Source organism: Podarcis erhardii (assembly GCF_964252035.2).
Source record: "Podarcis erhardii genome assembly, chromosome: 10".
In the NCBI taxonomy this organism is placed as follows: Eukaryota; Metazoa; Chordata; class Lepidosauria; order Squamata; family Lacertidae; genus Podarcis; species Podarcis erhardii.
The window spans coordinates 26911240-26934406 of record NC_138500.1 but is presented as its reverse complement, the minus strand read 5'-3'; the positions used below and the strand labels follow the sequence as shown (position 1 = coordinate 26934406).

Sequence of the window (23167 nt, the reverse complement as noted above, 5' to 3'; positions counted from 1 at the left end):
AGAGTAGATTAGACTGAGAACCTGGCTTAGCTAACGTAAGTTATGAATGCAGCTTTGATTGAAACAGATCCAGTCATTTAGCATGTACTGCTTCTGTTAACTTAATGGTGAAGGCATCTGCAGGTAATAATGTTCATGTTCAAGCAAGTTTCCCATCATTTCCCAAATTTAGCTGCTTACTGACCGCATATTTTAGCTTCAGCAGGAGTCTGCATGGAGTTGCTGGAACTCATATTAACATTGTGAAACATATATCTCATTGTTTCTGTTTTTGTAGGTACTAGGCTGTTCATCCCATCCTCCTCTCAGCTATTTTAATATTCACACTTTGCTTGCTTTCATTTTTTCCTTCTTCTTATTACAATGTCTGACACTCTCATTACATTTGATTCCATAATACAGATATGAATTCTGTCCATCCCTGGAACATCACATGAAAGAATCTATCTTTTAGTGATTATTTTTTGTTTCTTTAGTCCTTCCTCTGCTTTCCTATTATAACATCTCATAGCAGGTTTAAAAGAACCTCTTTGGGACAAAGTGCTTCATGAAAAGTACTTAACACAAGGGTAGTAATACTGTCCTTAAAAGAGAGCTCCTCCTCTGTAGGAGCCTGACTCCATATTCTGCTCCATCCTTCAGGGTAGTTTTGAAATCATTGACTTTCTTACCAGAATTGTTCAGGCACCCAATTGCTGGCTAGAATTGTCTTGTACAAAACCCTTGTCGGATTTGATATTGTTTGAGCAGATAAAATAATTTTCACAGCAGGTAGTGCAAGGAGGAATAGAATGTCTTCTGAGATGCTAAGAAGAAGCAATTTTTGCTCAGCCTGCTCAGATTTACATGAAAGACTCATGCTCTTTGGCATTTGAATGCTTGCAAATCATCCTAAATAATCCAACTGCAAATTATGATTTGGGATGGGAATAACTTGCGTTTTGCTTGAGAGTGTCGATGATGGAGCTAATGTTAGCCGGAACTAACAGCTACCATTCCCCCCTCGGCAGTGGCAAGCTCCCTTATAGTTAATCTTAGGCATGCTTAAGGAATTTGTACTTTGCAGATTCCTATATGAAAAAGCCTGATACACACTTCTTGAACTAATGCAGTGACCAGAATTTAGTAATCCCCTAGATTTTGCCCATCCTCAAATATAAAGAGAGTCCTGTTGCACCAGGCTAAAGGCCCCTCTAGTCTTAACATCTTGTTCTTACATTGGCCAATCAGATGCCTTTGGAACCTAACACAACACTCTTGTCACTTGTGTCTCCCAACAATGTATTTTTGGAGGCACATTGCCTCCAGCAGTGGTGGTAGAACCTATCCATCATAACTAGTAGTCATTGATAGCCTTACCCTACATAAATTTGTCTAATCTTCTTTTAAAGCTATCCAAATTGGTGGCCACCACTACCTTTCTTTAAAACACTTTTAACCCATCCTTCAGCCAGTAGGGCTGCAAGGCATCTTACAGCCTTGAAAAGGGATTGTAAGGGTGGATGGAAAGCAAACACAGGCACTAACTATTGTTTATGAAGCTGTTTGTCTGTTTTAGAGATTTATAGCCTCCCTTTAAACAAGGTCATAGACTGGTTTATAAAAACATCAAGATTTAAAGGGTTTGGTTTTTTATTCCAATTTTAAAAGAGCAGCAAAAAAAAAAAAAAAAGAATAATTCTCTTCAGATTAAAAAGACTGTATGTTTGTGTGGAGACTTCTCTTGACATCAAAAGGGCATAAATAAAGTTGATGCCAAGTGAGCTTCTTATGGGAGAGCATTCTGTGGGCACCACTGCTGAAAAGGCCATTCCCCCTTCACACTTTCCTGTTACTTAAGATCATGTTGAAATTGTTTTTCAATCCACTAAAGTGAGGATGGCAAACCAAGTGTCCTTCAGATGTTGCTGGACTACAACTCCAGTCATCCCTGACCATTGGCTTTGTTAGCTGGGGTTGATGGGAGTTGGTATCCAACAACATATGGAGGGCATCAGGTGGGCTTTCTCTAAAATATTTCAGGATTTATTGAAGAAATAAGGCAGAATTAGTCCATGATGGTGGTTCACTTTCTGAGATGTTTGTGCAGAGAAGATTTGGGATCTTTTCTTAAGATGGTATAAGAAGCAGAAATCTTTGTTTATTTGTGTGTACATGCATACATATGTATGTTTAATAATTTAGTTTTGGTGATCTTGTGATAATGAATGAATGAGATCACCTAATGCACATGTGTTGCACAATTTGTGTGGACCGAATTCCTCTAAGTTGCAACTCCATCAAGTGGTAGAAAGGTATATACATGACTTTCTAATAGCTGCTTACTTCTGCATACTCACAGTATTTTTGAATGTTTGCTTCCAAGCCAGTTAAGCATGTCACCCTGGGCCCATTCCTTGTGTGAATTGTTGGTTTTTAGCTGTGGATATAGGTCTGAGTAAGAGAATAGGTTGGTGTCCAGTGCTATAATGTAGATATCGATACTGCATTGGCATAAGGCAAAGAAATTCATCAAGCTCTGATCATGCACACCTGTGCTAATTTCTGCAGTGCTTTATGGGAGAACAGACTTTTCTCCAAATATTTTACTGTACAATTTGTTTTTGAGGAGCAGGTGGTGTTTCTACTGTCATTGAGAAGGTCATTGCACAGTAGGATCCACTGTGTACTTTACAGGAGCTGCAATTGTAGATGGATAAAATCCTCCGGCAGATACTGAGGTTCTAAGCCACAAAACTAATGGATCTGTGGGTTTTCTTTGTGCTGGTGTGATTTGCATGGGCAACCCATATTTCTGTTCCTCTGAGCCTCATATAGAAGTCTGTTTAATCACTCCCAGTTGTCTAGTGGCAGCTGACATATGTTACCCTTGCTCCAGTTTGCCAGCTGACAGAGACTGACGGGATTACAGCCATTTTTATATGAGAGCAGCATTCCAGAAACACATGAGAGAAAGGAACTATTATAGATGGCAAGTGCAGAAGAGCCAGCTTTAGTCTACATGCTGTAATATTAAATAGAGAGGTGGAGAAATATTACACCCATGCTATTCAGGAAACCTACGGCCATATAGCCTAAATAACCTTAGTTCTTGAGTTGTGGGGGGCAGGGTATAATGTTTTGAAATCGGTTGCATTTGTAGATGATGCTGCAGCATATATAAAAAGTAAAAGTCGAACCTTCAAATTCGTAATGTGTCAGTGTAATTGCATAAACACTAGTAGGTTTCAAAATTAATCCTAAGTAGCTCTATACACCCCTAGTAATTTTGAATCTTAGCTACAAAATTAGCTTTCACCAACCTATAATCCCTCCTGGTACTCCTGGCTGGGGCTGCTAATGGGAGCTGAAGTCCAAAACATCTGGAAGTGTACCAGGCTGGTGAATTTCTGTTGCAAAAAAGGAATGCTTTTCGGTGTTTCAAGAAGATAACTATGAATCTGGTGAGTTTAAAATAGAGAGGAAGTTCAAGAGCAACTGTGAATATCTGTCTTCACCCTCATCAAACTTGCAGCATGGATATGATTTATTGTTAAGGTGACACTATATGCCATTCTTGGCCAATGTGTCAGGACAAAAACAGCTTTTATTTTGAATTGGGGTTTTTTAAGGCAAAGGGCTGCACTGCCCTGGCCCAGTTCTGTAGCTTCCCTGCTGTAAATATTGCTATGTTTTTCATCTGTATGTTACTTGCATATTTTAGGTGGTTTTATCCTACTTCTTAATATTCTTAATGTTCATTATTTTGTAGGTCACTTTGAGTTTGTGAAAAAAGGCACTAATAAACATAACAAGTGACAATAATTAAAATTTTTGTGAAATAGACCAGAAGAACAGAGAGAAAAAGCAGCATTAAAAACAAACAAACAAACCCATATGCGTGGCAGTGGACATTACGCAGCAACATGGCACCAAGTGAACATTCAAGGGAGTCCCAGACAATCCAGGCTCTCCATTTTAATAGTAGACTCAAGGCTATTTAAATACCCTTCCGAAGCTTTTATACATAAATTTCTATTTAACTCCTATGTATTGAAAACCTTCCCCCACACCCACTTAAAAAAAAAATTAGATTTAAGTTCATCTACACAGCTGGTGATGCAGGTTGGTGTTGTTGTTGTCTTAAAGACAAAAGTACTGACATCTCAGTGCTTCTATCTTCCCTGGATAAACACAGGCTACAGAACCTGTTTGCTTTGCGCAGCAGCTCAAACAGTAATAAAAATCTGTACTGACATCATAAATACCAGAAAAGGTCACCAGCGATTTGGGTGCAGGCACAAGTGCCCAAAGCTGAGGAAGGATTGGCACATAGTCAGTCTGGAACTTTAAATCCTTAAGCTCCCAGCATGTGGGGGCATTGGTATATTGCTCTTCAGAGTGCCTAAGGTAACAATCTCACTATGTGAAGTTTTTGCAGCTCTTTTGGAAGGAATAAAGCACATTTTTAAAGCCTGCTTGATGGTATTCTTACAGGGAGCATTACTGGCATGAAAGTTGCTGTGAAACGACCTCTGCAAAATAAATTCATCTCTACAAAGAAGGTCATACATTTGCCCCTGGGAATTTGACACCAATTGTGTTAATGGCCGACTTGTACAATTGGATCTGCCTAGAGAAAAGTTCCAGCAGGATCAGATCTATCAGACAGCAAGCAGTAAGCAGCACTGTGTCGGGTCTGGCTCTAGGTAGACAGACAGGGAAGAACTAAGAACAGGGCCCACGGGAGCTTGTTGGGCACGCAGAATGGTTCAGACCCCTGCAATGAAGAACAAATCCATGATCCATGTATCATGTGACTGTGATTCTGCAAGTATTTTCATTTAACTATATAAAGTGTAAGTCCATTGGTCAATGAAATTTACAATTGGCCTGGCAATGTGCAATTTATCCTGTCCCTGGGCGTGGGGCCAAGTGCCCTCATTGGTCAGTTGGCCCCTCTCCCAGGGGAACACCCAATATTTGCCACCACCATAGGTCAATATGTGGCAGGCAGATGATCCAGCCGGCCATTCATTGGTTCACTGGAGCTGCTCGGAGCCCATCTGCAAAACCGCCTGCCTAGGAGGGCAAACAGACTTCCCACAAACACATTCGAAAAACCATTGAATGTTAATCAGCCAAATCCCTGGTTGAAGAGAAGCTTTTTTGCCTAGTGCCTAATGATAGGTAATGAAGGTGCCAGGTGAGCCTCCTTGGCTCTACTCTGCTTCTGAGTAGACATGAATAAGATTGCACTCTAGGCTAGAGGTATCAACGCTATATTTTCCTCAGCAATAAGAAACTCCTTAGGAGGTGTTTTCTTCAATGATGAGATTTGCAGCATTAGCAAGTCTATCTGGTAAAATCAGTTAATGAAAGTTTTCAAGGAGGAATGGGAAATGCTTGTAGATTATTTTAAAAATTACTGTAAATATGTTAGCACGCTAGCAGGTTTGGAGTAAGTTCAGCAGTACAAGTTATTTTGAGAATAAAGCTGAGAAAAAAAGAAGGTATAGATTACTTATAATATGCAACAGCAAAAGATTATCACGAGAAAACCACAGAAGGGTGGGAGGGAAGTTGACTTTACGTGATCAATTGTATTTTATTTGTGAATAATTATAAACATTAAAAAAGGAGGTGTTTTCTTCAGAGTGAGATGAATGGAACAGTTCCTTCATTGCCCTCTGAACTGACGTAGAGAGATTGTTTATTGAAAATATTTGTCTCCTGTTTGTACAGTAATAAGCACACCACCCAAGGTAGCTCAACAGTAAAACTAGCCAATAATAGCAATACAAAAGAAAAGATAAATTATGGCTTTTTAATGTTATGAGCTGTGTGTGTGTGTGCGCACACACACGCAGGCACGCATGCAAAAAAAAAAAACTTCAATCAGGAAGTAGTTCCAAAACCTTCAAGCTGCTACTGAAAAGGTCCTCCTCCCATGTTCCAACAAGACAAAACTCGGGTAGTGGTGGCATGTGAAGCAGAGCATCTCTGGCATATTGTAATAATTGAACAGGCTTATATGAGGTAAGGCAGTCCATTAAGTATCCTGGTCATAGACTCCTGGAACAGCTCTTAGAATCATAGAATCATAGAGTTGGAAGAGACCACAAGGGCCATCGAGTCCAACCCCCTGCCAAGCAGGAAACACCATCAGAGCACTCCTGACATATGGTTGTCAAGCCTCTGCTTAAAGACCTCCAAAGAAGGAGACTCCGCTCTTGACTGTAGTTAGGGCTTTTACCATTCAGGGCCCTAAGTACACTGGTACATCTTTGTACCATCAGCACTCCTGCCTCTGAAAGGTGCAACTGTACAGATCAGCATAATAAGTAGCCCCATTAAGGAAATTAGTAGCACTTCACATTTGAGAAAATCTTCATATAATACATCCCTTCGATCTTGCTCTTGCATGACTGAAGTTAATTATAAGATAGTTTCAATTCAGCCAAAGTGCCATTTAGGTAAATAACTAGCAATTCTTTCCCTTTTAAAGTAATTTCAGTGTGTTTACTATAATCTCATACAAATAATTTTTCAACAACCTTATAATGCGACTTCTGTGCCTGTGAACTGAACTTCAGTTTCCATCTAAGATCACATATAAATAAATGGACTGAAATTTAGTAATTTAGTATATAAATAGTTTCTAACCAGAGCAATCACTTTGTGTATTAAATTCTATTACTGGGGAAAATATGAGCAATAATAGCTTACCTAGCCTCCTGTAATACAAAATTAGTCAGAAATAGGTTGTTTTCAGTTGTAAATAATTCATTGTGCATGTTTAAAGGCTCTAACCTTCAGTGAGAATGCAATCTTTCTTTACGAAAATTGCTAAGAAGCACAGATGGATACCATCAAGGATTTTAATTGGTTATTTAAATCACAGTTAAAACTGGTGATTTAAATACAATCCGCCATAGTTTTGACAAGATAAAATTCATTTTCTTCAAGGAGCTCTGCTAAGTACTTTCAGATGTTCAGAACTTGGCTCCAGGTCCACATGGGAGCTTCCAGGCCTGATTTGTTTTGAAGTAGTCTACACAGGGCAGTGTGCCGTTAGGATTTGGGGCCAGGTTTGTTGTGAGAGGCTAAGTAAGGTGGCCAAAATGAAATGGAATTGACTATGCCTGTGTACTTTACAATTCACTAATGGATTGTCATTTTTGCTTTAATTTAAATATTGTATGCTTTGCAGTGCCTTTCTGAACACTGAACAGAATTTTTTGCATTTAACTGGCAAGAAAAGAGAGAAAAGTAATATAAGGCATCTTCTGTAGCAGACAAACTGTAACTGAATCATTTTGACCAGCCAGTCCTGGGTGTACAATAACAGAATTCACCTTATGCCACTTCACATCTGCTTAGAGAACTCCATGACTGAGGAATGTTTAAGTTTCAAAACTCCTGGAAGACTATCAAAGGGGAAAAAATGCAATGCCATGTGTTTCGCATACTAATAACCAACCTGCTGCCTTCCAGATGTTGAGGACTACAGTTCCTATCATCCCTCACAATTGCCCATGCTGGCTGGGGCTGATGGGAATTGTAGTCCAAAAATATATAGGGGAGGCATCACAAGTAGGCACCTTCACCATATTCACTGCTAAAAACATTCTTGTTTAGACAAGCCTCCCCAAACGCTTAGAAAGCTAATGTAAACTTTAATCTGTTTTCAGTATTGTAACTCATCCTACCCTAACCTGGTGCCCTCCAGCTACAAATGGGAACTACAATCCAGGACACCTGGACGATATCGGGCAAAGGAAGTCTGCTGGTAGCAATGCATCTTTCAGTTGCCACATTGCCATAATTGTTATGGGTTGTTCAGGAGCACTTGCTATGGATAAACCTGTCCATCTATTTGAGAACAGAGAATTGTGTGTCCTGATCAGCTTTTATCTTCCTCTTCTTCCTCTTCCTCCTCCTCCTCCTCCTCTTCTTCTTGGGGTTTAATTAAAAAGGATTTTGAGAGGCAGCAAAATGCAATAGCAGATACAGTTGTTACTTAAAAACCTTGACATAGGAAGGCATATAGAAAGCATAGTGTTTCATATGATCTCTGATATCCATTCTGAGATCCGAATTTAATATGTTAAACAATGTGTCTAGGCAAGCAAAACAATAAGCAAAAGAAAGAACTTTGACAGTGCACAGATATTGTTGTTATTAATTTACTACAGGAACTAATATGCCAGGGCTGGTCACAACAATTTAAGACACAACATCAAAAGCAGTTTAAAACAAGTTACAAGAATAGGGTGGGTCCTAAAAAATAAACATTTCAAGTGTCAAAGGCTAGGCAAACTCATTGCCACAATATGTGTTGGTGGACATACCTTAGAATTCCAAAGCAGATTGGACACATTCATGGAGGATTGGTCTATCAGTGGCTATTGGCTATGGTGCTTATATAGGACCTTCAGATTCACGTGCAGAAACACTGGTAGGTGGAAAGCAACAGCACATGCCCTACGTGGTATTCCTTGGGCATCTGTTTGGCCACTGTGGGAAGCAGGATGGTAGACTGGGCAAACTTTTGGTCCAATGTGACAGGGCTCTTGCTCTGATTTTTTAGGATACCACAGATTGCTAATTCTGTGGTAAGCAATGAAGGGTCAGGCTATCCATAATTTATCAGGCTGAAAGATGGCAACCCTCATGCCCTTCAAAGAAAAAAAGTATTTTTTTTCTCTCCCCCAACTGGAGTGATATTAAGCAGCAATTCCATCCCTGATACACGCAGCTTCTGCGTTTGTGCTGCGTACCTGAATTATTTGTGCTTGCCTAGAGCATTCTAACTCAAGGCCTGTACAAGTAGAAGCATCTCTTTTCAAATCCTGCAGTGATCATTCTCATTAATTTAGCAGGCTACATAATAGGTTTTCATGTTCCTGCTAATTAAGACACAGCATCAGTGACTCTCATCTTTGTTATGTGTGAAAATCCGCAATATGGGCTAGCCAGTTTAAGGAGGAAATGGGACCACAGAGTGCATTAATAAAATTGTCAGGCAGCTATTAAAATAGTTTTAAAGTGTCTGAATTTTTATAGATATGTTGAAAGGTTGAATAACACTTGTCTTCACTCTATAAAAAGAACATCTGCTCCTTTCTGCTGGACCTGTATAAATGTCTAATAGTTGGGCTACAAAATGCTCAGATGCAAAATTGTGCTACACTTTGACTTAAAGGTTCCTTTGGGGACTCTGCTTATTTAAGCTTTCAGGCGCCTGAAAACTGCATTGCAAATGTGTTCCCTTTTACTGTTTTCAAAAATACCACCTACCAGTTATTGCATTTGATTTATTTCACTGATAATGCTCAGCATGTGGAAAACATCTGTGGCTTTTTACATGTTGCCATCTAACATATTGAGTCTTGTAGCATGGGGGTCTTACAGCCCAGCATCCTTGTGTGTCTTTTTCCAAGAAAAAGGAAGCCATGGTGTATTGGAGTGAGTTAAGTAAAGATATTGCAAAGTATTCTTCAGCATGTGTTATCTCACAGCCATTGCTTGTTATTCAGAGATTGATTATTTCTGTGGTCCAGTGTTTAGGGTTCTACAAATGTTAGCGTGTGCAAGTCATGATTTGTGCTTGCCACTGACTCCTTTCACCCACCTTGTGTCTGTATACTCAGTATGCTACAGGATCCAGGGGACTGTCTCACAGCTTGCTGGACTTTAGAGCAGGTAAGAGACAGCACATGTCTCTCAAAGTGTACTCCAAGGTCCAGGATGACATGAGTATAAGTGGGGAGCCCTCACTTCTTGTACTTAGGACCAAGCTGGACAAAATGAAATTAACAGCGAAACTCAGCTTCCTAACCACTGTGACTAGGATGTGTGAATTTCACGGCACTGAAAAATTATTTCAAGTGGGTTTTTCAGTAAGTTAATTTTTAATTGCTTTTAAGAGTTCAGATTCTGCATTCATGTATGTAGTTATCTGCAGTTAAATATTCTCCTGTTGGTGGGTCAGTAATTCTCCTGGTGTGTTAGAGGAACAGCCAAACATCTTTCCCTGTTGCACTCATAGGCCATGTTTGCATGTTATGCCACTCTAGACGATGGCTTATGCCTATGCAAATGCACTGGATCCGGGAAAGAGATTGCAGCTACTTTTTTCATCCCCAAGCTTTTTAGCTTGCCACACCATGGCAGATAAACCAAGGTCGGGCTTAGCATATTGTGCAAACCAGGTATTGTGGTTATGCTCTCTACTCCTTTTGCACAGTATGATTTGTCCTATGGTGACTACAGTTCATGTTTTAAGTAGAGAAGACGCTAACCATGATCCTGAGTTTAGGTGACATGATAAGCCAAACACTGGTTTAGCTGCCATCTTGCACTAAGCTGAAAAGCCCAGGGAAAAGCAAAGTTGACGTGAGCTTCTTCCTTGGAGTCAGCATGTTCATGGTTTACCATGATGTGCAAACCAAGTAATAGAATATAACATACGGCAGGTGCTACATACAGAGTGTAACTAGAGTCTTAATCTGGGAAATTCATCCTCATTAAAACTAAATAAAAATGGGGGACAAATCGATCTTGCCACATGAAATATTTTCATTACACATTAAGCTGTGAGTGTAGCAGGGGAACATTTACCTAGTCTTTGACCTTGAAAAGAGGATCACTGGCCTGGCAAATGCATTTATCTGGCCAAAATGGGAGAGGTGGAGCATAAAAGTGTTAAATGCATCAATAAGTAAACTAGATTGCAGCCAGTCCCTTATACATAGGTTTTGTTTTTCAACCGTACCCTTTTATTACATTTCACCATTAAAAAAAAAATCTATGAAAGATTTTGCTTGCAAAGCCTACAAACTTTTCAATACTTCTTATATTTGGTTTGGAGACGTTTGCACAGGGAAAACTATGGATATAAAAACTTCAAATATATATGTTTAGATGGCAGTTCTCAAAGAAATATGATAGTAAACATTTTAGAAGTATATTGAAGAACAGGTGAAAGTTAAGATGGCCAAATTTTTTTTAAAAAAAAAAATACATACACTATTCCTCAAGATAATATTTCCACCTTTGAGCACAGTGTGTTGCCTTAAGATACCTGATACTATAGCACTGCTCCAGACTTAGGGAAGCTGAGGGCAGGAAATGGGAGCCTGGTCCAAAACAGGTACAGTCAACTTTGAGAGAACATAGACCAGAGTCCAGTGGCATGGGTTTCCTCATAGCCAGTTAGAAGGTCTAACTTCCCAAAAGGCAGTTCAGGATCAGAGGAGCCACAGACAGGAATGAGACAGGGGACAAGAGCAATAGTTGTAGCAAGGGAGGTGCTGAAGGGCAGAAATTGGGTATCAGATTGCATCCTGCGCGAGTCATGATCGAAGACAGGAGAAGAGCAAGCAGAGTACTTGCACTCAAGATAGGCTGCTCAGACAGGAGCCTGAATGATTAAGGGTTGTCCTCTGAGGTCAATTGGTAGTGTTCAGAGAGGCTGTGATTAACCAGCCAGATTTGCCAAGAAGTCAAAATACCAGTAGCATAGGAGTAGCTGGCTATCTGGACGATCTGGTTTGAGAAATACACTCACTTCCTCTGGTGCCCAATGCAAATGAGGAGGTGATTTTATGCCTTACCCAAAAATAGAGAGACCAACACCAGGGACAAAAGAGGACACTGTTTTGATTTATCTGTATAGATGCAAATGCAAAAAAGAATGTTTGCAATTTAAATAGAAATGCAATACTTATCAACATAGTTGGGAAGACTGTGGCTTGTGTGCCTGCTTCTGCTGCTGTCAAGGTGCTGACTGTTTGATGGGCAACTTCAAGGCCCCTGCACTCCTTTTTATGGATCTTTTTATTTAAACTGGATTGGATGACAAAGTAAGTATTCCTTCATATAGAGGAATGCCCTCTGTAAAATAGGGCACATGCTCATGCTATACACAAAGCTGGTGTAAACTTTATTAGTTCTTCATTAGATGGGAAAGCACTTGGAGGGCTGTTTAAGAGTGGCATACAAATACAATATTTTTAAAAAATTATATGTACAACCTTCCACCACCACCCTTTTTTAAAGTTCTGTTAGGGCAGTTTGCTCATTAGCTCACATGTGCTAATAGCTCAAAATATATTAATTGATAGTAAACAGAGTAGATGAATAAACAAATGGTGTACGTGGACAGAGGAGCCACCAGCCCATCATTTCAGCAATGTTTAAGTTTACATCTGTAATGTTGATCTGGCTCAGAATACACAGAAATGACCCTAAGGAATGGGACTCCAGGGTCCGTTATGTCACTAAGGAAGTTTACTCTTAGGTTTGATAGTTGCATAAAGGAAGGCAGGGAGTTTATAAACTCAAACCTAAGACTTCATTGCCTAAGGCCCTTGTACTGTTCACATGCAATCTGTCAAACACATTGGCTTTTCATGGTAATCGCTTGATATCCTACCCTCTCAGAACATGCCTGGCTCACTGTCGACAGCACCTGGGCCATGATAGTAACAACCATACTTCTAAGGACCTAAGGCCCCATTTCCAATTACAAAGCTCTCGTCTGAGGTTTTACCTTGGAGGTTGATGCTACAAATCATGTCTGCAATGCTGTGCTTGGCAGCAGACCAATTTCCACAAGGTACACAATGGCATAGGGGCACATCTGCCTTTCAGTTGCAGACCCAGGACTAAAGGTGAGATGCACTGCACAGAGTTCAGTGACCTGACTGTCCCCAGTTATGAGGTGGTGAATACGCTGCTGTTAATCTGTGAAAGGGAAGAAATACCCTTGCTTTTGAAATGCAGTGTGTCCCTGAGAAGTATGTTTCCTTGAGCTCCACATCCATGCATCCCGTGAAAGAAGAGAAATGCATGGTGATGGAATTAGCACCAATTCCTCATTATTTCTCTTGTTGTTTGTATTCACAGAGGCCTCACACATTCCTACCATGTTCCCTTTATAGTGATCTTGAGCATATGCCCATATAGCTCAGTTAAATGGAGGAGTTTTTATTTTCCAATTTTATGTTTTAAAATTTGTTTTAGATTTTTACTTTTCTGTGCCAGTAGATTTTTTTTAAGTACTGGTCACTTCAAATACTGCAACTAAAGGCTGTTCATAAAATTCACAACAGGAGACTTGTGGCATAATCTTTAAAACTGACAGCTGGTGAGCAAGATTATCTGCAAGGTTCGGCTCTCAAAGCACTTTCTGCAATAGCAGCAGCCTTGGAATGCATTTGGTTCTTCTACTCCAAAAGCAGGCATATTGGTCTAAGGTAGAAGCATATCACAACCTCTCTCTCTTTCTCTCTTCCTTTCTGAGCTCTGAACAATGAAGACCTCCAAACTGTGTGGTAGATTGGGAAGAGAGGCTGTCGTTATTTCCATTTTGGCATGATAGGCAGGATTTGGGTCAGACAGAACACTACCTGGACTAAGGCAAATAGTATGACAAGTCAGCCTGGAGGAGACAGGGAGTTTGTGAGATTGTATGACTTAAGCTGCCTCTTGCTATATGCCACTAAGCAATTTCGCTCTAATGAATGGAGAGTCAAGTTTATTAACGGAGAGTCCATGTGAGACCGAGTGCCCAAACTGCAACCCAAAACCCACTTATTATTATTTATCACAAAGTGCCAACACTGCAATTTAACCTGTATATCTCATTTTTTCTGTGTGTTTCACGTTTCTTCTTTATGAATGCTGTTGTAATAAATAATCCTTCATAAAACTTATTGCATTACATTCTTCATTAAATTATCTTTCTATTGATATATAGTTTTATGGTATAACTCAGTGCTTTTTTTCTAAAAAATGTTTAGGGGTACTCTCATTTTGACTTAAGAAAATCACAACGGGGGGACAGAATAAATACAGTTCAAATTGAGAAAAATAAATATAGTAAATATAGTAAAAAAATAAATATAGAAAACTCTCTCGAGATTCATATGGCAGGGAAGAAGACCAAGGATTAGGTTTAAATTACTCACGGATCGAAAAGAGAGAGGAGGGCTGGCTGTCCCTAACATGAAACTATATTACGAAGCGGCTAGTTTGTGCTGGGTTAAAGATTGGATAACCTTGGAAAACACAGACTTATTAGCCCTCGAAGGGGCAGACAATAGGTTTGGCTGGCATGCCTACCTTTGGTCGAATAAAGAGAAAGCCCATAAAGGTTTCTCGAACCACATCATCAGGGGACCCCTGTATGAAGTCTGGGGAAAAAACAAAAAATTGCTGGAAGGGAAAACACCCTGGTGGCTATCCCCAATAAATATCTTGACAATTAAAAAAATAAATCAGGAAGATCAGAGACTGACGTATGAAGACCTACTAGTCAAATCCCAAAACGGCTGGAAACTAAGACCATATGAGGAGTTAAAAGAGAAGCTGACGGGTTGGATACAGTATCATCAGATCAACGCAAGATGGACGCAAGATAAAAAAGCAGGAATGAGTGAAAAGAAATCAAAATTTCAGATTGAAATAATTGAAAGTAATTCTAAATTATTGTCTAAAATGTACAATATATTATTAGAGTGGGATACAAAAGACGAAGAAATTAAGGAAGTCATGGTCAAGTGGGCGATAGATCTGGGGCATAACATAGAATACGAGAAGTGGTCAAAATTGTGGAGTGAGGGTATAAAATTCACGGCAAGCGCTGCAATTAGAGAAAACATAGAAAAGATGATATACCGATGGTACTTAACACCAGAAAAACTAAGTAGAATGTACAAGACTGGAAATAAGGCCTGTTGGAGATGTAAAATAAAAGAAGGCAATTTTATACATATGTGGTGGGCATGTGAGGCAACGAAAAAATTCTGGAATCAAATATATGACGAGTTAAAAAAAATACTCAGATACACATTCCCAAAAAAACCAGAGGCCTTTTTACTTGGGATGGTTGGAGATGAGATAAAAAATGAAGACAAAACCTTATTCCAATATTCAACAGCAGCGGCCAGAATGCTAATCGCCCAAAACTGGAAAGGTATAAACATACCAACAGTGAGGGATTGGCAAACCAAATTATATGACTTCATCGAATTGGCAAAAATGACGCAAAGAATTAGAAATCAAAAAAATGCAAAGTTAAATGACGATTGGAACAAATTTATGGTATATATTGAAGGTAATTTTAAAAACTTACCAACTATAGCAGGTATGGTTTAAAACTTCCGGTGTACAAGATAAATACCAACACCAGCGGTAAAAAGGAATCTAGTAAAACTGGAAACCCGAAATCAGCAGGGAAGGAGGTCAGGCGATATGTGTCAATTGTTATATATTCTAAGTTTCTTTTCTGTATTTTTCTAGGCCTTTTTGCCTTTTTGCCTTTTTTTTTGTGTGTGTGTGTTTGTTTTCTTTCTAAACTCACTTGTTACTGGGATAGTGAATAGTCGCACTATGTGTTTTCTTTTTTTCTTTTTGTTTTTCCTTTAAATGTTTTTTCGTTTTTCTGTTTTGGTGATGTTTGTGTTATGATGAAAGTCACTCAATAAAAAGAATTAAAAAAAAAAAAGAGAGAAAAATAAATATAGTGGTACCTCAGTTTTCAAACAGCTTAGTTCTCAGACTACTTGGAACCTAAACACTTCAAACCCGGAAATGAGTGTTCTGGTTTTGGAACATTTTTCGGAAGCCGAACATGCTCTGTTCTGAGTATAACTTTAGTTTTGAGTGCCACACTTCCATTTTCCTAGTGAGGGAAGGCGGGCTGGGCGGCAAGCGAGCAGACACCTGCTGCCCTCCAGCGCTAGGTCCCTCCACCGCCGCCACAACAGCAACCACCCCCTCCTCAGCTCTGGCGGCCCAAGCGCTGAGTGAGGGAAGGCTGGGCCGGGGCAGCAAGCGAGCAGGCAAGGGATGTCGGCACCACCACCCTGCTCCCGCTTGCAGGCGAGTAGAAGTGGGATCCAGCTGCTCCGGTAGGCAGCGTTGCTGCTTGCATGGGAACAGGAGCTGGATTGTGGCTGCTCAGCTGGGGAGGTGCAGGCTCCATCACACTTTCCATTGAGGGGTTCACGGCTGCACTCCCCTCAAAGGAGAAGTTTGAAGGAGCCCCCACCTCCGCATCAGATCCCCTGCAACCCCGTGAAGGCAGCCAGGCTGAATAGTTGCTGGGGATGGGGAAGGCCGAGGCAGCCCAGAAGCTGCATCTGAGAGCCCCTGTACCACCTGAAGGCAGCCAGGCGCTCCTCAGCTGAGCTGCCCGATCCCGCTCCTACTTGCATGCAAGCAGGAGTGGAGGCAGGGATCTCTCAGCATGAAGCCTCCACTCCACTTCTGAGAAATCCCCGCCTCCACTCCTGCTTGCACGCAAGCCCTCCTCCTCCTCCCACCCCACCCCCAGCATGGAAGCTACGGCCCTGCTGGGACGATGGCACACATGCCCACAGAGAGGGCTCTGAGTGCCCTTTCTGGCACATGTGCCATAGGTTTGCCACCACAGTTGCCACCACTGTTGCTATTTTCAGATCAGAGTCATTGATATACCAGCAAATGCAGGTTCCACAGTGAAAGTTGATTTGCCATTGCACCATAAACCTCCTTCCCCCTAAAATTGGACTTTTTGCAATAAGGAAAGTGATGGGCAAAACACACTGGAAAGTGTGGGATAATGACCTCTCGGGTTTGGGTCTCCAGGGGGAAGCAGCACCTAGCAATCCAGATTTGATCCCCCCCACCGCGATATCATCCTAAATGCTTCCCTTGTCCTTCTCTACATTTGTGTCCTGAGCTCACATCTTTTCCTGCAAACTTGGTGCAAATGAACCAAGATAAATGTTCAGTAAATGGGTCATCTGGAAATGGCCTGTGTTGCTAAGCACTCTTAGTTTGAGAACCAGATGAGATGTGAGTATTGCCATATAGTTGAATTAAAAAACAAACAAAAGAAATAACTATTACTGTGGGGCAGGGAGCAAATTGGGAATGTAGTTGGATAACGTCCTTCATTATCCTACTTAAAATTACTGCCATGCTACTGGAAGACGCAAGATTTACCCACTCTGGAAGAATGGCAGATGAAGATGACCGACTATATGGGACTGGCAGAAATGACCGGCAGAATCCGAGACCAGGGAAAAGAGGCGGCGGAAGAAGACTGGATAAAGTTTAAAGACTATCTTCAGAAATATTGTAAAATTAAGGAATGTTAGAATGATGTTGGAGAGTAATTAAGTGGTTTTCAGCTGTAAAGCTTAAGAGATAGGGAAAATAAGGATTTGAAATAATTAAAAGAATTAGTGGAGGATTTGCTGAACAAACAATTGGAATTGGAATATAAGAAAGGGAGGTGTGAGGAGGTCGGGAAAATAAGTTAAAAGAAAATAAGTGGATGGAAATTTTATGTGTTTTTAAATTGTTTTTATTTCTGTATTTCTGTATTGTTGTTGTTGTTTTTTTATTATTTTTGAAAACTTTAATAAATATTTCTTTAAAAAAAAAATTACTGCCATGCAGCAACAGGAGAAATGACTGTTTACCTACTGGCGCTAAGGAGAGCTTTCCTGCCCCTGCAGCTGGCAGGGATGGGGCATTATTCCTGTTGGAACCCAGGTAGCAGGAAAGAGTTAAAGACCCCTCCCACAGTCCCACTCCAGCAAGAGTTTATTTTTTCATTTAAAAAATAAACTAAGCAAGGGCAACCTACATGACAAACATCATGTCTAGTTTGCCCCTGAGTGTATATAGTAATTTATTATAGGAAAGGGCCACTACTTGATCATTTTTTCTCCTTTATTCTCCCTTAAGGAAGCTTTCTTGTGAAAGTATCCTGACATGGTGAAATTTATGGTTAGTCACCTCCTGAGGAATGATAAAAAAACTGACCTTCGGATTGTAGAGTGTTCATTCATAAGGAAGGTGCACCACCGTTGAATGTAAAGAGTTGAGTTGCCATAATAACTTTTGCAACATAACATGCTGCTGCTGCTTCACCAGCTGGGACTGAGCCTCCTTTTCCTTCACAGAGGCAAGGAGAGCTAATTTTCAAGAGAGAGAGAACTAACTCTTCTAGAAAGCTTATTAGGAGTTTAGGCTGTATTATTCAGCATTACCATTACTCAGCAATGATTCTCATTGGTTTGTGAGGAAGATATACAGCAGTGGTCATTCATCCTGCATATCCACTCTGATTTGCTTGCATGGCGATTACATGTCATCCCATTGTTCATTCACCCCACACTTTTCAACATGTTTGTGGTGTAGTGCTTAAGAGCAGTAGTTTCCTAATCTGGGGAACCGGGTTCGCGTCTCCGCTCCTCCACATGCAGCTGTTGGGTGACCTTGGGCCAGTCACACTTCTTTGAAGTCTCTCAGCCCCACTCACCTCACAGAGTGTTTGTTGTGGGGGAGGAAGGGAAAGGAGAATGTTAGCCGCTTTGAGACTCCTTAAAGGGAGTGAAAGGCGGGATATCAAATCCAAACTTTTCTTCTTCTTCTTCTCATCACTTTCCTAACTGTAAAGTGGATTTGTTGCACCAGCACTTGCATACACACCATACATTTAAAACACATTTTCCCCTCCAAAGAATTGTGGGAACTGTAGTTTGTTAAGGGTGCTGGGAATTGCAGTAGTGTGAAGCTACAGTTCCCAGGATCCTTTGGGGGAAGCCATATGCTTTGAATGTATGGTGTAGGAACAGCCAGAGCACTTTAATCCACTTTAATCGCAGAAAGCTAAAGTTCCAGTATGCTCTTGAATTGCTCTTGCAAAATACCAACAGTCTGGAGGTGACCAAAATACCAGTCAGCTAAGTGAATTGTCGTCATCACCCCCACTCTTCTAAATTGGCAATTTAAAGACCATATGCACTTTTTACTGTTTTAGCCACTTTTTATTATTTTTCCTGATCTTACATAAGCTGCTCTGGGAGCTTTGTCGGCTGAAAAGTGGAGTAAACATGCTTAAAATAAATACATCATAAATAATTTAAATTCACCTGCAGAAAAGTTCAGAAGAAAAAGGAGCTATGAATGTTTCCTATCATCTGTTGCCAGGGATCCAAGTTCAAAACTATGAGGATTGAACCCAGACGTTTTTGACAAGTGACTGTAATAACCTTACCCTGACTTTGATCCTTCTTTATGAGTTTTTTTGGGGGGGGGCAGTAAAAATACAGACAACTGGTAAAGTGGTCCTGGAAAGACCTTTGGGTATACCAGACACAACAGGGACATTTTTCAACATGCAGGAAGATCTAAGACAGTCAAAATGTGAAGGTGGTGCACTGTGACTAAGGCAATCAACTTTTCATCACATTGTCTCTCTTCCTTCCCAGATAGCTGGTTTAAGTAAAAGAAACATGATGAGCATAGCTTAGACATAGCAGGTTTTGTACAATTGGCTCCAGAAATCCTTAGGTCTGGGGCTGCAGAGGCTGACTGGCAACACCACCACATTTTCTTCATTTCTCACTGTAGTTTATGTCACAGCTAAATAAAAGTGTTTGTTTATTCGGAGATTAAAAAAATATATCTCTCTTTTTTCTATTTTCAGTAATAACAGTATTAAATAATTCATTCAGACATACAAAACAGGATGCCAAAATTTAAAAAAGAACTTCAAAGAGAAATGTACGTTAACAATGGATGTCCTCTATCTCCCCAATTTTCTTTCCTTTTACTTGTTCTAGGAAGCCTTTTTAAAAAGATCTTACTATTGGTTTTGTTTGGATTTAAAGGTGATGTACAAAATGCTATGCCTTTTACATTCCTTCATATAAACAAGATCATTCCATCAAGATCTGGCACCCAATCCTATGGTCCAACAATGCTGGCAGCTGCTGCGCCATGAATATACTAGTATAAGGCTGATGCATTTGCGTTATTCATATGACACTCCCAGCCACAACATGAAAAACTCAAGAATAACAGTGGAAATGCCTGTCATTTTGCCCATCCCTCTTCACCCCACCCTGCCACATCTCCCCACATTCATTGTCTGTGCCTGCTGGTTATTGCCCCAGTAGGGCTTGCCTCATTAATGCCTGTCATCCACTGCTTGGTCTGTTATCACACAAAATCAGTAAACTAGGAATCAAGAAGACAGTGAGCTGTTGGGGCTCGCCCTGTCACCTTACCTGTTGCTCTAAAGGCTCAGGGCAAGTTGGAGACTTTCACACCTGGTGGAGGGGGCAGTGGAGGATCCTAGCCTATGCCCTATCCAGAAGACAAGTCACAAATGGGGAGAGGAATCTGCTGATTATGATGAAAACAGCTGATACAATTCCAGCTTTTTTCAAATCACACACATGGCAGAATGAGCTGGAGAGCCTCACAACAGAATGGAGTTGCCATCCTTTCTACTTATGCAGGAACTTTGAATCACTAAAATTTCAAGATGGCAAAAGAACAACAAATAGAACATAACCCATATTGTTGAGTACCACTGCAGGCTTCTCCACACATACCTTTCCTCCGCTCTTTCCATGCATGGTCTCTACTTTAAAGCTCCGTGTTCAAGTGCCCCCAGCCCCATTTTTTCTTTTGTTCCAGAGCTTTCCCCCTTGAAACCTGCTCTTTAAAGCTCAATCAGAGCAAACGGCAATCTGTGTGAAAACCCCAACTGATGTTTCTTCAGATTGACCACTGAAAGGCAGGTTTTTTCAGGGAAAGCTCCAGGGCAAAACATAAATAAATCAGAGATTTTAAGAGCAGACCTGTGCCTGAAAAAAGCATGGCTAAAGGTGAGTGGGGATAAGCCCTGAATTTGTGCATTGCCATCTGTCGTGTATTCTTCAGAAGCACAAGAACCCAGGAGCACAAAAAAATTCAAGAAGTTCACATGGAAACAGGTGGTTTTCTAATGGTCCCTTCTGTTGCTAGAAGACCTGTTTGTGGTTTGAATTGCACTACGTTTGGAGGACGGCACTGCCCCTGCATCTTTTGAAGGGTTTCCCTGGAAATAGATAAAAGATGGTTGCAAGAAATGGTTACTAACTTTAGTAGGAATGTTTTGATTCTGGTCACCTATTTTTCAGGCATAACTTTGCACTCCTGCAGAAAGCTGAGACTTGCTCTGAGCAAGAATAGGATTCTACCTAAGTCCTACCTAAAGAATATTGTTATACTAATATGAATTCATTTTTCACGCAGTGCTGTGCACCGTCAGGTTGCAGTGTTAGAAGTTATGTTGATAGTCAAGCATATGGATTCACCTACTTTGCACATTATGGTCATATACCCCATAATTTCACCAAATATGTGTTATGGCTTAGCTGGAAGGAAGAATTAGATTTGTTGCATAACTTGGAATCACTCAGAATAGTGATGTCTGGGCTCTTTCCTTTTGAGTTTATATGATTGCTTTTTAAAGGACTAGTTTCCATAACAACAGGAAACATTCTTTTATATTGCCATAGGAACAGGCTGCTATCATGGGTGTCCCCTCCCCACTTTTCAGTTTTATTTCTTTTTTGGCTTTGTGACAGCACATTACTTGTTTTTATATAACGACCTTTTTTGCAAATGTACCACATCGCTGTAGATGTTTCATAAGATTTTGGTCATATATAACAGAAGAGGAAAAAATCAGGTTATTGATATAGTCATGAAAAAGAAAACTTGGCTTGTGAGTAGAAAAAAAATCTTAATTAAGACTGTACAAATGCAGACTCATTTTGATTTTGTGTTGAAAATGCTGCTTTCTAGGACAGAATTTCTTGAGACTTTCATCATGACAATATTCACCTTTCCAATCCTGTTCACTGCCTTTGTTTTCTATTCTCTGCTGCTGCTTTGATACCATCCTCCTAATTATGCCTATTCCTTCTTTCTAGATTAGTCATATGGGTGATTACAACCAGTCAGGGCTCACAGAGTCAACAGGATACTGCCATAATTCTGTATTGATTAGATTTCGCTACCCAATGTCACTGAAGGCAAATGAAATAAATTTACAGCAGAGTTTTTAAACTTTTCTCTCCATGAACCACTTGCTGATGGTCTTGGTGGAGCACTTAAATATTAGTTCTGCTTCTTATAGCAATTATACTGCAACATGCTGGATTCTGTATGTTTTTAAATTGTACTTTTTCATAGCTTTTATTTCTTATAAATAAGTTGTATAGAACTGAATTTGTAATATGATTAAATGAAATAAAAAGAAGTAAGAAAATACAACAAATAATTAAGAAGATTATTTAATGAAGACATGCCATGTACCAGCTGAATGAAGCTCATGGACCACTGAAGGTCCACAAAGCACTCCTGATTTAGAGGGCAGACAATCCTTCCTGAATTAATCAAATGCTTGCTAAGGCAGCCTCCTGCAACCTAGTGCTTGCCAGGTATTTTAGAGTCTAACTCCAGTCTTTTTTTGCTGGTTGGGGCTGATGGGAGTCCTAAACTTCTGGAGAGCACCTTAAGCAGGCACCAAAAAGGAGGGTCACTCTCTGTGTTTGCAAAGATGCTCATGAAAAAAGTGTGGATTTCAGCTCAGCCCTACATATAAACATCTATATTAATAAGAAGTCAATAATAGAAATCAAGCAGCCATTTCAGGTTATTTTTTAATTATCTAAATATTTATACCCCATCTTTCCTTGTTCAAGGAGTTTAATGTTATCCCATTTTTCCCTTCCTAGTGCTTCCATGGTAGCTCACATAATTTGACAGTGCAGTTCTATGCTATGCATATTGACTCAGAGAAGTAGTTGAGGTCAATGGGACTAATGCTGCAGCCTAAAACAATGTTTAATAACCCTGCCACATGTCCACTTTATTGTCCTTTTTGATGCCAGGCAAATCCTTTTGTATTTTTCAAGACCTTTTAAACACTTTTCAATGTTAGGTCATAGTTATTTCATATTAGCCTCTGCAACGTTGGTGGCAATTAGTTGGTTTAAGTTGTTTGTAGTGTTTTAACTCTTTTATATGATCAAATGATTTTTGCTGGTTCTGATACTTACTTATTTTTATGTGTGAACAAAGCCAGCCCAAGACATTTGCTCTCTAAGGCAAAGAACAAGATGTCCCCCATTCTATGTGCAGAAGCCAACTGGCCTAGCAGTTGAGTCTTACTTTAAAACTGGGCGTGAGTGAATACTTTGCTGCACCTGAGGGTAACAGTCTAGCTTAAGGGACACACAGCTGGCTGTGCAACACAGTTTTGTCCTTCAACAGAAAGGAACAACTATGTGACTCAGAAAGAATAGCAGGGGATTACTGTTGTTGCCTCTTCTGCCAC

At 40.2% G+C, this 23167-nt stretch overlaps 1 protein-coding gene across 1 annotated transcript in view; it reads left to right on the top strand.

The window, feature by feature from the left end:
* The window catches only part of LARGE1 (LARGE xylosyl- and glucuronyltransferase 1), a 328203-nt gene that overhangs the window by 189843 nt on the left and 115193 nt on the right, over positions 1–23167 (top strand). The gene's annotated exons all lie outside the window — the stretch shown is intronic.